Source organism: Equus przewalskii, chromosome 14 (genome assembly GCF_037783145.1).
Source record: "Equus przewalskii isolate Varuska chromosome 14, EquPr2, whole genome shotgun sequence".
Taxonomy (NCBI): domain Eukaryota; kingdom Metazoa; phylum Chordata; class Mammalia; order Perissodactyla; family Equidae; genus Equus; species Equus przewalskii.
Genome location: NC_091844.1, coordinates 19,400,722 through 19,418,428, shown reverse-complemented (window position 1 = coordinate 19,418,428; position 17,707 = coordinate 19,400,722). Strand labels below are relative to the sequence as shown.

General features: G+C 42.9%; 1 long non-coding RNA gene across 1 annotated transcript; it reads right to left on the bottom strand.

Moving 5' to 3' along the window:
* Positions 1–719: 719 nt before the first annotated feature.
* Positions 720–16,602, bottom strand: LOC139075718 (uncharacterized). Its single transcript, XR_011526422.1, has 2 exons — positions 16,510–16,602; positions 720–980 (listed from the first exon to the last, which is right to left on the bottom strand). It is a non-coding gene; the product is annotated as an uncharacterized lncRNA (long non-coding RNA).
* Between the last annotated feature and the right edge of the window lie 1,105 nt (positions 16,603–17,707).

Here is a 17,707-nt window from a genome sequence, read left to right as displayed (position 1 = left end):
TGAACTCCTGGTTTTAAGACCATCAGGAGCAAGGCTTTTAACCTCAGTCTTCTCATCCATAAAATAGGGACAAAAATACCTATCTCACAGGATTATGATGTTTTCCTTCCTTTCCCCCCACCCCAAGCTGTGCCGGGCATAGAGAAATAATGTGATAAATGTATACTGAATACACTTTGCGTTTTGTCCAGAGCCAGCTCTGAGTCTACAAGTAAAATCTCAATTTATTCTGCCTTAAGGGATCTTCCTCTAAAGCTAAAAGGCAAATCTAGAGCACCACAGCTGGGATGATGCCGAGATCTCTGGCTCCCGGCTCATCCTTTCCTCTTTTGTAGTTCAGAGACCTCCCAGTGGAACCCTGTTTTTCCCCCAAACAGGAGAGAGATGAACAGACCCACAGGCAACAGTGAGGGCAGCTGCTGCTCAACTGAGAGACCAGCCTCCTCTCCCACCTGGGATCCCACAGGCCTCATTGCCATTTGGGGTAGAAGCTTCCCGAATACCGTAAACACCCCACACCTCAGAACTCAACCACATGGTAAGCCTGAGATCTCAACAGCCAGCTTTTATCTAAGAGGGAAAAATGAGAGAGAGAAATCCCGGCGTCCCCTCTCCCTCTGGGAAATCTCAGGAGTCAGCAGTTTTTGCCTCTTTCCGTTTGGTTATAATCGATTTTAAGTCACCATTTAGCAGACACAACAGAACATCACACACAAAGCTTGAATATCCTCAGCCCTTCATCGCGTGCTGAAAATGAGTTTTATTTCACTCTCTCATGTTGCAGCCTGCAGGTAGTAGCAAGGGCTCCACTTACAAGGGGAGAGCAGGAGAGTCGGGGTGATTCTTCAGAAAGCCTGGCACGGGGACGACCAGGCGGATGTAGGGCTCCATCAATAACGTAACTGCACGGGGAGATGAGTCTGGTTCTCTGGCTGCACACAGCACCAAGCTTCCAAACCTCGTTCGTGGCGATATGGTTGCTAGTAACAGAAAAGCAACAGCTCTGCTAATTTCCTTTCATTTCAACTCGCCTGCCTTCCTGGTCACTAAAGCCATAGAGAATTCTCTCCTTTACCTGGAAAACCCTATTGCCTCTTCATCTTTTGATGCCTTCCCTGACTCTGAGGTTCTGCTTCACCCCAGAACCCGTGATGGAGCGCGGCCCAACAGAAATAGAATGCTAGCCACACACGAAATTATAAATTGTCTAGTTGCTGCATTAAAAAAGAATCAAGTGAACCTAATTTTAACAATACGTTTTATTTAACCCAAGATATCCAAAACAGTATCAATTCAAGATGTAATCAACATTTTTAAAATATTAATGAGATATCTTACATTCTCTTTTTTTTTTTTTTCATTCTAAGTCCTGGGAATACAGTGTGTCTTTTATACCTAGAGCACCACTCAGCTCAGACCAGCCACATTCCAAGTGCTCGGTCGCCACGTGTGGCTCTGGATGCTGAATTGAACAGTGCAGCCTAATGTAACACTCAGCACACCGCAGTGTGATTGCTTGTTTACGTGTTTCTCTGTCCTGTTGGAGTGTCAGTCCTGAAGAACAAGACCGTCAAAGTGACCAACTCACAGCGGCTGCATAATAACTCTCAGTAGAATGATTGACTGGATTAGCAAATCAATGTCACTATTAACCACTGGTAAAAAATAAATAAATAAATAAAACCAGCTACATCAAAGGAAAGGAGGGAAAGGGATGTGTTTGGAGTTAGGTGTTTGGAGTTAGAAGCTGCTATGGGACGTTCAGATTACGATGCTCAGAAATAAGTCAGAGATAAAGATTGGAGCTCAGGGAAAAGACAGGATAAAAATTGTAAAAGGTTGTAGGGGCATGGTTTGGGAAGGTCTTACCACAGAAGGCAGAAACACATCCACCCATTTCACATGAAAATGCTGAGGATCATTTCTAAGGAGAATCACAACAGGCATCATACGAAAATCACCCCAGCGTGCGTACACACTGACTACTTCCTTCCCGTGCTAGTGACTTGGAGCAGGTCTGGACAAGATGGGAACGTAGCTGGGATCCAAACACAGTCCTTCCATGCAGCAGGATTCTCCCCCTGCTGGGTGCTGTCTCTTCCTCTCAGTCCACGCCTCCAAATGATCAATACTCTCAAATAGAAAAAGAAGTCTCTGGCGAACTCCCTCATACAGGAGCAGTGCTTCTCAAACTTCGATGTGCATACAAGTCACCTGGATCTTGTGAAAATATGGATTCTGACTCAGTGGTCTGGGCTTGGACCTGAGATTCTACTTTTCTGGCATGTCCCAGGCAATGCTAATGCTGCTGGCCCAGGGACCACACTTTGAGTAGCAATTCACTAGAGGGTACAAACTCACGTAAAGCTTTCTCCAAATTCGGGTTTACATTTCTGCAAGAGAATCCCAGAAAGAAAGCGCTTTGGTCTGTAGGAATACAAGAAATGGGATTTCAGGACTGGATGGGACAGAAAACCTCCCCTGAATCCTGCTAACAACCCCACAGAAGTGGCTCTGCTTACAGGAAAGGCCGTCTAACTAGTAGGTGGTAGTCGTGATGCAGTACAAATCTTGCTGGAGTTGAGGTTGAATTTGAATCCCATCAACCACACTGACCAGCCATGTGATTTTGTGATTTTTCACTTCACTTCTATAATCCTAAGTTTTCTTGTCTGTAAAGTGGGTATAATATCACATAGCTCGCAGAAGTTCTTTGAGCTCCAATGAAACAGTATATGTAACATTACTTGGCACAGTGGCTGCCATATGCTAGAGGCTCAACAAATGCTTATTAAATTCAACCAAAATATTTTCCAGTTGCCTCTGTGAGGCTAGTGCTGGAATAAACCTGGTGGGATGAGAAAAGAAACTTTTTTTTTCTTTTTGAGGAAGATTGGCCTTGAGCTAACATCTGTGCCAATCTTCCTCTATTTTATGAGGGACGCCATCACAGCATGGCTTGATGCGTGGTGCTAGGTGCATGCCCAGGATCCGAACCCGTGAGCCCTGGGCTGCCGAAGAAGAGCGGACGACCTTAACCATATGCCACTGGGCTGGCCCCTGAGAAAACAATTTTTAAAATGAGGTATGTCTGCTTTTAGGTGGATTAAGCCTCAGTGGTTAGGATATTTATCGTGAACTAAATGCGCCCCTCTGTATAAAAGCAATGCAAATACAGTCCCAGCAAATGCCTTCAGGGAAAGGGTATCATTTTATCTTTACCTATTTTTATATTTCTTTACAGTTGCCATGAGAGCATTTTAATAACCTCCATGGAGTTGAAAGTGATGCAGGTAATTGCCGTAAGTAATTTAAGGGCTATTAAAACTAACAAACCTCTCCAGTGAAACAGCTTGTTAAGCAGCGATCAGCAGAAAACACGTAAAAACCACGTGTGATGTAAATTCCAGTGCTTTTTCCAGTTAAGCTGAAGTGAAAATGTAATTACATTCCACATAAGAGGGGTGCAGATATTACAGCTCCTCCTGCTCCAGCCTTGGGATGGCTCAAGCTGAAGAGCCCTGGTATTCTAATGAGATTCGCTTCCTTCCTTCCAAAGAGGCAGCCTCGTCTCCAGTGTCATTTCCTATGATCTGACTGGCAGCTAATTTTCCATGCATGCTTCTTAAGATTATAAATCTGAGCGTTTCTTAGTGCAAAGCCCCCAGGGACCTGGCTTCTGGCCTTGGATTGGCCAATTGCTAACTGTGTGACCTTGAGCAATTCTCCCTCCCTCCCTAGGCAGGGACTACTGCGACTATGAAATGAAAGATTTTATTGTGTGCCCTCAAAGATATCATCCAGCTCTAACAGTCTTTGATCCTAAACAATTTCTGTACTCAGAAGCCCCTTTTCTGACTATTTTAACTATCAAAAATACAGCCATGAATCAAAAGTAGGGCAAAAAAGAAAAAAAGAAAGAAAGAAGAGATCCATGAAAGGTATAAGTTGCCGTTACAAAATCTATTCATTTTATACCTCCCAGAACCTGGTAGCCCCATGCTCAGGATCAGTTTATTCCTCCTTCATACGCTGGCCTAGTAACTTGATTGCCCTATTTGCTAGGCTCACAACACATTAGAAGGGGCAAGCTGGAAGAAACGGGCAAGAACACTGACAAAAACAAGTGAAAGCCCAAAGGACAAAACAGATAGAAAACTTCAAGAGGGTAGGACTTTATCCAGCTCACTGCTATATTCCCAGTGTCAGGAGCATAGTATACGCATAATAAATGTTGAATGAGAGCCAGCCCCGGGGCCGAGTGGTTAAGTTCACCCACTCAGCTTCAGCAGCCTGAGGTTCACTGGTTCAGATCATGGGCACGGACCTACCCACCACTTGTCAAGCCACACTGTGGCAGCATCCCACATAGAAGAACTAGAATGACCTGCAAGTAGATGTACAACTATGTACTGGGGCTTTGGGGAGGAAAAAAAAATTTAAAGAGAGGAAGATCAACAACAGATGTTAGCTCAGGGCCAATCGTCCTCACCAAAAAGCAAAAGAAATTTTAAAAATTTGAAAAAACCTCTGAATGTTGAATGAATGAATGAAAGCAATACTTACAAAAAGCAGGCACAATTTTTTTAAGTACAGTGGTTGGGGAACACTTAGTATAGCTACATATAGCCATGCACGTCCAGAGAGCTTCTTAAAGACTGTTTTACACCCTGCAATTAATACCCATGTGGGTGGCCAAGCCAGCAAGGAAAATTTAAACTATGCTCAGCAAACTCTCATTAAGATGGCATGTGATTAATTCTGGTTAAACATGGTAGATTGAATACACGTGTTTATCTCTACTCCCTCCTAATACTCTACTTAGAATGAGAGTAAAGTGATGTGTGGGGGGGGGGGGGGTGTGTGTGTGTGATCTCCACAAGGAAAAGGAAAGGACAGGATCCACAGTGAACGAGAGATGTCAGCCAACATTTGCAGGCTAGAAAGCATCAAATGAAATGGTCAGAGCTAATAAAGCAGAACAGGAAGGGCCTGCTGAAGGAAGCCAATGAGAAGCCAGGCAGGTCAGGCCTCAGATCCCTGGAAAGACACAGAAATCAGAGGCACTCAGACAAGGGGCATAAGGAGCTGCAAATGAGAAGATTCGCTTAAATTCTGTTAAGAAGGTAGTTAAACTGTCAGTTTCCCTCTCCCTCCTTGGCAGACAACTGGACGTTTATTCCACAGAGGAAAGGGTCCAGAGAAGGTCCAGCCCCAGGACCCCAGCGGATGGTAGGGAGGGGCACACGTCTAAAAACTAGGGGATGAATGGAAGTCTACATACAGGATAGTCAGGCCCTGGTGCCTTTGTCTCTCTGGACTCTAACAACACTGGCCGCTTAGGGAGATGCCCCCTCCCAGGCAGGAAACTGGAGGATTCTTAGGTAGGGAAACAGAATACACCCAGGAAAAAGATCTCTAAATACCAACACTCAGGATTTACAGAGACTACACTCTGTGCAGAGTTTTCCCATCAATGGCTGGCTCCCCATCCAGCCACATCACAGTTGACAAGCCCTGCCTTTTCCCCAAAATGCGACCAGTCTGCTCCAATATAATATTTCAATATAATATTTTCAAATACAAGCAGACAAAACACACTGGAGGTAAGCATCTAATAAGGAAAATCCAGACCAAAACACACTAACGAAAGAAACTCAGAGGAAATGAAGTCGGTGAAGGGAGAAGACAACTTTGAATGTGTGTAACTGATCTCCTTAGAGAGGTAAGAGAAAATGTTCATCCGCGCCAAAAGAAGAGGACGCCATAATTTTTAAGGAATAGGAAACAAATTAGAAAGCATAAAATTTGAAAATATGATGCTTGAAATAAAAGATTCAACAAAAAAATTCAATAAAAACTTTAAAATGTAAAGTCAAAGGACTCTCTCAGAAAGTAGAACAAAAAAAAGAGAGAAACGATAAAGATAAGAGGAAATTTGAGTATTGATCAGTCCACGAAGTCTAACCGCTGTGAAACAGTTTCGGAAAAAGAGAACAGAGTGAAATAAACAGAAAATCATCAAAATAGTGATGCTCCAAAAATTTCTCATAACTGAGAGACATGAGTATTCAGATTAAAAGAAGCTATGGAACATAAAGCATAATAAATAAAAAGATTCCCCATACCAAGTTACATTGCTGTGAAATTTCAGTGCTTTGGAGATAAAGAGAAGAAACTAACATCTTCAAGTCATAAATAATGAGTTCACATACCAAATACTGGAAATATAAATGTCATTAGATTTCTCAATAACACACTCAATCTATGTCAACGGAGCAATAGCTTCAAATTCTGAATGAAAATTTGCATCCCAGAATTCTACACTCAGCCAAATTATCAATTAAGGGTGAAGAGAGAGCGATACATATTAAGACTTTGAGGGTCTCAAGACATATTTCTCATGCCTGCTTTCTCAAGAAGCTACTGAAGGATATTCTCTACTGAAATCTGGGTAGAAATCAAGGAAGAGAAAGATGTGGGGTTTAGGAAACAAGAAATACATCTTGGGACAGAGAGGAAAAGAAGGGCCAGGAGCCCACAAGTACAGCATGCCCAGAGCACAGTGGGGCCAGATGGGAGCCAGAGGATAGAGGACCCCCAGAGGAACATCTCTAAGAACGAAGAAAAGCTGATGCTTCTGGCTGGATGGGAAATGATAGTTACCGGGGTTGGAAAGTTTGAAAATAATTAGTGATAAGAACATAAACAAATAAACAGGTTGGGGGAAATGAGGGAATTAATAATTTCAGGAAGCAAAATACTTTGAACAGGAAAGGAAATGTAATCACAAAATACTAAACAGAAAATTAGGGCCAGTCCAGTTGCACAGTGGTTAAGTTCATGCACTCTGCTTCGGTGGCCTGGAGTTTGAGTGTTCGGGTCCTGGGACCGGAGCTACACACTGCTTGTCGGGCCATACTGTGGTGGCATCCCACATACAAAAAGTAGAGGAAGATTGGCATAGATGTTAGCTCAGGAGCAATCTTCCTCACAAAAAAAAAAAAAAATACTAACCAGAAATTAGGCAAACATTTTACATTGCTTTAACCAAAAATTTTGATGTAATTATATTTGGAAATCAGGAGGGAAAGCAAGGATATTGGATCATCTAAGGATATGAAATCCTCATCTTCATAAAGAGAAGCCAATAAAAAGTGAAAAATGATAAAATTTGATAAATCAAGGACTAGCATTCAACTCAAAAGAGTCTAGGGAGGAGTAGAGCAGAGAATCTCCAGGTTTGTCTTGGTTTTTGGTTTTCTTCCTTTAACAGCTCTCTAATTCTGTTGGATTTTGGTAGAAGTGACTTTGAAAACGAAATCAGAGGCTGGCCCAGAGGTGCAGCGGTTAAGTACACACGTTCCGCTTCAGTGACCTGGGGTTCGCCAGTTCAGATCCTGGGCGCCGAGCCACACAGCGCTTGGCAAGCCATGCTGTGGCAGGTGTCTCACATACGAAGTAGAGGAAGATGGCCACGGATGTTAGCTCTGGGCCAATCATCCTCAGCAAAAAAAAGAGGAGGATTGGTGGCAGATGTTAGCTCAGGGCTAATCTTCCTCAAAAAAAAAAAAAAGAAAAAGAAATCAGATTGTCATAAATAGCTTGATCCAAGCTATTGTTTATGCTGGAAGTTTTCACATAAAAAGTGGAGCATGCTGCATTCAAGTCAGAATGACCATAGTATGAGGACTAAGGAAAATTGACCAGACCAGCAAACCCAAGATGACCTGAACTATCACCAAAGTCCAAGGGGCCGTGTCCAAAGGGGTGAGGCAAGATGCAATGAAAATACACTGGAGACTGTGCTTCTTGACATCACCTGAGGGCTGACATTAACTAAGGGGCCCAAAAATATCAAGACTGTTGAAGCAGGGCTCTATTTCAGGAAAAATGGCCAGGAAGGGCATGGGTTAGGCCTCCAGTCTGCTAGACACTAATCAGCCCTGCCTTTCAGTCTCCCAGTCTCTCGGTGGGTAACTGAGCAGCGGGTGCTCACGAAAGAGCCCAATAACATCTGCTGTTCAGGCACGTGATGGTGTAAGACTGAGTAGCCAGAGCTCAGTGATCACAGAGGCACTCAGGGGCTTGAATCCGTCCACATTTCAATAAGTGACTGGAGCCCCAAACTCACATTCCTCTTTCCACAGAGGTAGAGACTACTCATGCGCACCCAGGCCCATGGTTTCATCAGCCCCAAGCCTGGGCAGGGTTGGCTCTGCAGATGGCAGACAACATCGGGGACAGAGAAAATGGGGCTAGCACAGAAAGTGACCTCCAGAACAAAAATATCTAACACAAGCCAGAAAGATTCCCCTCAAAATGGTTAAGTTTTATGTTAAGCTTTAGTGCTTAAAGCTCCCATTACATGAAATATTCACTTAGATAGAACAGTTCATTCCCCAGTAATATGAGATTAATGAGGCATCACTGTACATAAAAGCTATCAGTCTGGCTCAGATCAATGGTCTGTCCTGTCCACTGTTCAGCCTTTTAAAGGGCATAAAAGAATATGAAATCTGGAGTCAGAAGCATCTGGATTTGGGGCCTGGTTTCACCCCTTTAAATTGCATGACTTTGGGCAAATTATTTATCTGCTCCCAGCATCAATTTACTCTTCTGTAAAATAGTTCTAATAATACCTTCTTCTTGGCGGTGGTGTGAAAATTCAATGAGATGATATCCTTTAAAGTACCTTTCAGATGGTCGTGCCATCTAAATGTGTTCATTAATTTAGCTGAATGATATGTGAAAGCTTAACAGCTGTTATCTATCGTGATTTTCTTCTGTATCTTGAAGATTTTTGACTTCTTTTAAGAAATCTAACTATTGACTTTTCTATGAATATATTTTTAAAATTCCTTTGGTCTCTGACTTGCTGATAAAATATTAGTATATTCAACTTTAAAAAACATTGGGAAGTTCAGAGAATCTTTCCTCAAAACGTAAGAAATCACATAACCCAACACCTTTCTACACCTTCTCGCCTCTTCACCCAGTACCTGAATCCCTCCAGATCCCCCCATCTGCTCAGAGCAAAGGTCTCCTGGACTGGGGTATTGCGGGTGAGTCAGAAGCTGAATGGAGACTGGAAGGAAGAATAGGCAAGTTAAATGGCTAGACTTTGACAGACACTCAATGAAATGCTTTCTGGAAGGCCGAATGAAGCCAGGCCTTCTCATGAGTCTTCAGGAGGTGCTCTGCCCCAAATGACTAAGCCAGTGGGTTTGACACCTGGCTGAGCAGCCTCTGCCATCTGGGGCTCAGCACAGGAGCGAGTGTCTGGAGGTATGCCATAAAAGGGAGGGAATACAGTAAACTTTGGGTTAACGGTCCAATTTAAACTTCCATTTCTTTCTATCTCTGTTAGGAGACCACAGTAGAGTGGAAAAGGCAGTAGGAGGAGAGTTGGATGAAGAGCCAGTCCTAAATCAGGTGCTGCTACCAGCCATGAGACTTTGAACAAGCTACTCTTCCTCCGTGGGTCTCAGTTTATTCAAATAAGGGGTATGGAGTAGATTATAGGTTTTCAGATGTGCTTTGTAGAGTCTTGATTCTCCAGTCACACGTTGAGTCACATCCAGAGAGGCAGAGAGAACGGTGAGGGCGCGGAGGCAAAGGTGAGTCTGTGTCTCCCCCAGACCCCATGTAACAAGGACAGCTTTACCCCCATCTCTTTTACCCATTTTATATTACGGTTTTTGAAGGCAGGGTTCCCTGACTAAGAAAACATTTAGGAACCACTGGCTGTATGTCCCTAATGTCCCTCCCAATCCCATAATTCTCTGATAAACCAGCACCCTAAGGCACTGGAGACATGAAATAGATGACAAGATGAATTCTGGTCTTGGAGGTACAAACTTGAGAGACATGTCCGAATCAGCAGACCCAGGCTAGCAATCCCGGCTGGAACCATCCCATGCAGCTCCAAGAAAATAAATCCGTACTCAGTAAGCATTTATTCTTCCAGAAACCATCACAATGTGCTCACAAAAGTAGGCAAAGACACAATCTGCTCTTGTAGGACTTACGCTATTGAGGAGGTGAGACTGAAACACACAGAACAATTATAGCTCAACGTGCCCCCACCCCCAAAAAGTGCATAATGAAGTGCCCGTGTCTGCATGTAACAGCAGGGAAAAGCATAGGCGCGGAGGAGGTCCAGGCAGGGAGGAAAAGCTTCACGGAGGAGGAACAAGTTTTGAGTTAGGCCTTGAAGACAACTAAAGTCCAAGAACTAAACACTTCAAGACCTTTAAAGGTTTCAAACTACAAAACCTTAAATTTAGAAATAAATCAATGTTAATTAATCATGGTGACCTAAAAAGTAGTTACTTATTTTGTGGCAGAGCAGAGTGTCCTTCCCCCCTTCACTTCCTACTTTCCTTAAACTTCGTTCTAGGAAAGATTTGAGAAGGGGTCTATGGTAAAGGGACACAAGTTTGTCAGCCCAATAATTCATGGAAGTTATGCTTAAAAAGGTATAAATATTAGCAAGAGGAAGGTATGTCTCGCATATTTTCATACTATAAAGGACCTGATTTTTGGGCAAGATGGCTCAATGATTTCATGCAGAACCTTCACCAACTCCCAAAACGATAGACATGCCCTAACCTCACTCACAAACAGTATAAATAGAACAGGGTTTATGCTACAGAGAAGGTGAGATTGAAACAGAACAATGACAGCACAACACAGAAACAGCTGAAGAGCTGAAGCTCTAGATCGATTGGGCTTGGAAGAGAAATTGGTTCCCAAGGATGTTGGGAGACCAAAGCCAGGCCCCTGGAGTAAAACTGGGGTTGGCCTCCCCTCCTATTACCTGGAGAGAAGAACAAAAGGCTGTGACCAGTGCTGGGGCCACGGCTGCAACACGATGCTGCCCAGGAAGGAAAGAGAAAGCAGAGGCAGCTACCTGCAGACTCGGGAGTTAGATCTGCAATGTCCCTAGAGACAGAGACCACTAAGTCATCAGCATAACTCTGATTCTGACCTGTGGGCCCTTTGGTAAGAGTGGGATGAACACAAGAAGAAGAAAATCATACCTATAAACCACCCACCCTCAACTCACAAACTAAAATTCCAAATCAGGTGAGCAAAACGAATGTCAGAAAAGATAGCCAACAAATTGAACAAATGAGAGAATTCCCTTTTACAGGATTCTAAATAATAATGCATTCTTCTGTAAAAGATGACTTTAAAATAGTATGATTTAAATCTTCAATGAGACAAAGGAATGACTAGTATCCATACACCGAGAAAAACAAATTAGGCAACAAAAACAATCAATTATGGGGGCTGGCCCCGTGGCCGAGTGGTTAAGTTTGTGCGCTCCGCTGCAGGCGGCCCAGTGTTTCGTTGGTTCGAATCCTGGGCGCAGACATGGCACTGCTCATCAGACCACGCTGAGGCAGCGTCTCACATGCCACAACTAGAAGGACCCACAACGAAGAATATACAACTATGTACCGGGGGGCTTTGGGGAGAAAAAGGAAAAAATAAAATCTTTAAAAAAAAAACACACAATCAATTATGAATCAAGAACAGATAAAGATTTTCAAAAGAATGGATTAGGAATGCTGAAAATTAAACTGTAATCACAGCAGTAAAATAATCTCAGTAGGAAAGGACAGTGCAGCAAATGGGAAGAAAATATTAAGAAACTGTCAGAGCATATCAACGTGGAAAATAGATTTTTACAATATGAATTAGAAGATGAGATACATGGGAGAATAGACTATGGCCCACCCACATAGGCCCAGGCGTGCAGAAGCAGAGAATGGAAGGAATAGGCGGAAAGGCAGGATTTAAAGAGTTAATGATGGCTTCTGATTAAAGGATCCCCTTTTCCCCTCTCAAAACTCTGCTAAAATGACCATGAATGGGTTTTTAAAGGCATAATCCCACAAAATAATGGGAAGAGCAACTATATACCTATAATGCATGTATATAGACATACATACATAAAAGCTGAGAAACAGATAGACAAGTTGAAGCTGACTTGGCTGGAACTATGGGAAAGTAAGGGGCAAATTCATTTATCCTGAAGAATTCCAAAAGGCTCAGGACCTGGCAGCACCAGGTAGGTCTGAACTAGGAGGTAAAGGGAGAGCTGAGAGCCGAAGATTGGTTGAATGTCCATTCAATATGTAGTCAGTGGTGCCGGCATAAGGAAGCCTGGCGGTCCGTGCTCTGAGAGGGCTGACCATCGGAACCAGGTGTTCCTGGATCTCCTTAGAGCCACCAGACTGGAGGGAAGGGTCAGCGAAGGAGAGGACCAACTCCAGCAGCATCGTTATTATACCTTTTATATACTGGGGTATCAGGTAAGATATTGTTTGAAGAAAGGTATTGTCATTGGGGAAAAAAATTTTCCTAAACCATCATCTTACACCATCTCAGACTGAGGGCCTTGACCTAACATTTGGCTAAAGTATCTTACTGAGTAATGAGGCAAATATGTGAGGGTTCCGGCCTTCATTAATAACATCAGAAAGGAGTAAAAGTCAGAGCACGAGTCTGGAATGCCAGCCAAAAGCCTGAAGATGAAAACTCCTCATTTTGTTTCAGAGTCAAAAACAAGAGTTAATTTTGGAGACAAATCTGCCTAGAGTTATTTTCATAGCACCCCCCTGCCCCAGCTCATTCTGTCACCTACTGATCCTGTTCTGGGTGCTTTTGACACAGAAGGGGAAGTTGGAAAATGCCTAGAAGGAAAGAAAGGATTTCAAGTTTAATGGTAAACCTAACCTGGGTTTGTCATGTATTGTTCGCAGTGATTAACTGCATGGAATCAGACAGCCAGAGTTCATGCTTCAATGCTGCTATTTACTGGCTGGGTAACACGGCGCATTCTGGTAACCTCCCAGGGCCTTGGGCTTCTTGACTATAAAAAATGAGAATAACAATGCCTATATCAAAGTGTAGAAGTTAGGATTTAATAAGATAATGAGAATAAAAGGATTCAACGTGGTGTCTGGGATGTAGCAAAAACTAGTTATCTTTATTGTTGTTCGAAGAACCACAAATTTTAGAAGGAAAGTAAGTTATTTGGATTAAAGAGCATCAGTGGTTAGTGTTCTTATGGAATAGCAGGGAAAGAGTTGGACATTTAAGACATAGTGCATTGCCTGCACTTTAGATGAAAATTGCCCCAAGATCTTCTGTTTTGTCCTAAGAAAGTCTACAAACCTATGTCTATGGCTAATTCAACACAGTTCAGTCTACACCAGATAGTTGATTTTTGTCGGGACCCAGTTCTTCTGCAAAGATAGCTCCTTTCCTGTGAGCAGAGAGCTGCAGGTGGGAGGTTGATGCTCTGGAGGAGGCTGAATCCCACTTTTTCCTGCTAGGATCAGCTCTCGGCAGGGGCAGTGTGGCACCCTCACTCAGCAATAAAAGCAATGCTGAACTGCTCTGTGGACTCAGAGGCCATCTTGAGGGTTTTATTTGCCTTGGCCCTGGTATTGTCACAAAGCCCCCAGGGAATCTAAATGTCCCCCCTCCTGCTGCTGTGGCTTTTCTTCCCAAGTGGTCTCAATAGTTTATCCCTCCCCACTGTTGCATAAACACTGCCCTTGAAGACAGAAGCCAGACCTACCATTAACTAGTGAGTATACAAAGTCGAGCACAAAAAAAGATGAGGGTGCTCCATTTCCTTAAGAACCAGAACTGGTAAAATGCTGGCTCTCCAAGTGTGATCCCTGGAACAGCAGCATCACTATCATCTAGGAATTTGTTAGAAATACAAATTCCTGGGGGCCGGCCCAGTGGCACAGCGGTTAAGTTCTCACGTTCCACTTGGGCAGCCCGGGGTTTGCCAGTTCAGATCCCGGGTGTGGACATGGCACTGCTTGGCAAGCCATACTGTGACAGGCATCCTACATATAAAGTAGAGGAAGATGGGCACGGATGTTAGCTCAGGGCCAGTCTTCCTCAGCAAAAAGAAGAGGATTGGCGGCAGATGTTAGCTCAGGGCTAATCTTCCTCAAAAAGAAAATAAATAAATAAATGCAAATTCCTAGGCCCCACCCAAGACCTACTGAGTCAGAATCTCTGGGGATGGAGCCCAGAAACTTCTGTTTTAATGAACCTTCCAGGTGCTTTGGGTGCATGCTTATGCTTGAGAGTGACTGAAGTCAAGTAAAGGTTTTAATGGCAACTGCAAGGACTTGGGTTAGGCAAAAGGGAAGCTTTCTGTCAGAGAACTAATAGCATTTGACAGTATTAAAGGCTGAATTGTGAGGACAAGAGCTTCCCCATTCAGAAAAGCCTGATGTAATAACTTTCTAGAGTTTTTCTTCCCCACTCAGGTAAGCTCCGAGAAGTCAAGAACTACTGTCTCGTTCTTAGTGCGGGGCTGTAACAGTCACTATAGGCTCTCTTATGCCACAGTAACAAAACAGCCCTAAACCTCAGTGCCTCTGAACAACAAAGGCTTATTTCTGACTAACATCACACATCCATCAAGGATTGGTGAGGTGCTGCCCCAGGTCACTCTTACTCCCAAGAGACAGAGAAGTCGCCATTGGGAACACTGCTGGTTGTTGTGGCAGAGGGAAAAGGATCACGGCTTTTGAAGTTCCCTTCTAACAATGCATTTGTCACTTCCACACACATTTCATTCGCCAAAGCAAGTCATATAGCCACCCTGAGTTCAATGGAGTGGGGTAGTACAGCCCTTCCATTTACCTAGGAGAAAAGCACTGAATATTTGTAAACAGATAACAACCACACAAGAAGTACCAGGCCCTCTGAGGTAGGGACCCTCACTTTGTAGGTAAGAAAACAGAGATGTAGTGAAGTGACATATTTTGCCCAAAGTCCCTCAGCAGGTGAGTATCAGAGCTGGATTTCTGTTTGTCTGATTCCAGAGTTGATGGGGAAAAACACGGCCACTCTGTTAGAAATGGAGACAATGAGAAGGGGAAATGGTTTGCAAGAGATGAATTCGGCTTTAAATGGTTGTGGGACTTTGAAGTGGAAATCTCTCACAGCAACTGAGAATGTGAAACTAGAGTAAAGGAGGGACAAGAGAATTAGAGGCGGGTGCTGATTGGGAACCTGCAACAGAAATTCAAGCTCAGTGAACTCTTTGTGTGATTTTTCTCTAAAGACAGAAGAGAAGGTAGAAAAAAATGGCCCCCAGGATATCTGCACTTTGGGGAAGAGAGAAGAGCTAGTAAGAAAGTTATCATGAAAGAAAGAAGAAAACCCAAGAGGAAAGCCCTTCAGGAAGAGAACAAAGTCAAGATTACCTGTTACAGCAGGAGGTAGACGTGCTAATAAAAGCTTTTAAAAATTCGTTAAATTTGGATAGGAAGAAATCTGGGGTGTCCTCCCAAAAGCAGGTTTAATAAAGTAGTGAAATGGGAGACTCCAAATTTCTAGGGCCAGAAACAGTAAGGAAACTGTGGGTGTGCGCCACAAAATTGAAGTATTTCACAATAAAAAGAACAATAGAAAAAATATACGGGTGGGTCGAACATCAGGCTGAGGGTTTCATATTTTACAAAGGGATACATACAAATGTCTGAATGCAGGAGGAAGGGAGAGATGGAGAATCAGAGTGACAGAGGCAGAGGCACGCAGAGAGACAAGGATGCGGTAGAAACAGGATGGATGGGGTCCAGGAGGCAGGCTGCAAGAACGACTTCAACAGCAGCAGGTCTTTTCTTCCTCTGAGATAGGGGAAGTGTGAGAGGATAAAGGGAGAGAAATTGCTGATAGTAGATAAAGTCCAGGGCTCTGAGAGTGCACAATTGATGACTATATCTGCCACAGGCCAACCCAAAATCACAAAAGATTCATCTTCCCGCATCCAAATGCTCTATCTGCCTGGTCCACTCCTGGGAAAGTACCTGCAGGGGTTTTTCCCTCTGTGTACCATTTTTCTTTTCTTTTCCTGAGGAATTGGAAGATTACACCTCTTTTAGGAAATTGATTACTCCTATAGCAGACACTGCAATTGGTCACCCAATATCCATCTTTCTTGTCTTCCTTATTAAATGGCCCAAGTTTTTTCCAGAGCAGCAAACACCCACATAAATTCTTACTTTACCAACCTCCCTTACATTTCTAGCTAAAGAGACATAAGTGGCAGCAGATTTGTCCCTTAGCTGGCAAATGGGGTTGTCCCCTGGGAACTCATGCTGGGTTGGGAACTTCAGGGCATTGCAATGTATGATTTTTATATAAAGAGAGCCATAGGGAGTGGGAGGATGCTGACTGATTGAGTTAACCCAGACTGACCCTTTTCTATGGACAGCTCTGAGCAGAATCTTCCTTGTCACCTCCCACTTCTTTCTGCCTGATCCTGAGGGTACCAGTTTGTGATCAGTAGGGAAACAAGCAAAACAAACATCATCTCCTCTAACCTAATTATTTATGGCCAAGACGATGCAATCACAAGATTCTCAGGGGAAGGAGATGATGGGCTGATCTCAGAGAAGAACCTTTGTTCTGGAAACATCTCAAAAGACAAGGGATTAATGATTCTTCAACACTTACTTTTCAGTTCTATGACATCCTCACCTCCGCTGTGTTGGTAGACTCTTTGACGTCTGAGAAAATTCTGGACAGAAAGAGGAATATTCATTACTATTAGTTAATGCCTAATTTGGTAATTTTATGACTTCATTAAAAAATTAACATTCTTTTCAAGGAGTAAACAACCACCATTCTAATTTTTTACACAGCACTTTCATAACTACTATCTGGACTTGGAATCTAACAAATTCGATTTCCCCAGGCTTACTAAAGTAATCTCCCTTTATCTGTGGGGGGTGTGTTCCAAGACCCCTAGGGGATGCCCGAAACTGTGGATACTACTGAACCATATGTATGGGGTTTTCCTATATTTACATACCTATGAAAAAGTTTAATTTATGAATTCGTCACACTAAGAGATTAATAACTAATAATAAAATAGGAAAATACAGTGTAATAAAAGTTAAGTGAATGTGGTCTTTCTCTCTCTCTCACCCATTTAACATTTTCAGACCACTGTTGACTGCAGGTAACTAAAACCAAGGAAAGCGAAACCGTGGATAAGGGAGGACCACCATAATCGGTTACACACTTATTTAATAAAATGTGCTAAACAGTTTAATTAAAATTAGGATTCTAATATTTCATATTAGAAAAATCAAGCAAAATACAAAAAATAAAACAATGCTCTAAATAATTTTTATTACACTCTCCCTTTAAACCGGTTACTAAGGTGCTCCAGTCAAGATGGAGTCTAATCTTATCGTACATTCTTATGCATCTTCCTCCCTGGGAGTTTTGTTTTTATGTTACCAAGGTTTCCCAGGGCTGAAGTTTTTACCAGTCACAAAAGAAAAGGAATCTCATCTCAGACCAGCTGAAATGGTGGGCTCTGGAATTTTACTGCTGGTGGATCTCAATTGGCCAAGAACCCTGATTGTGTAGACCACTGTGATTAAAACCCAAGACTTGAGGCATTAGGCTGAGCCCCTGTTCATAATAAAGTTTTACTTCTTACATCATGAGACTTTTAAGTCTCTGCCTTTCAGACAGGGTTTAAACTTTTGAAGCCCAGCATTGCTTTCTCAGAAGTGATGTGTTACATAATCTTTAGATGGCTGACATATCTTAACATGTAGGTATTAAATGTCTGTCTGTGGAAACTAGTTTCCACATAAGTTTCTAATTGGAAACTTATGTAATCAATAAAAATTAAATA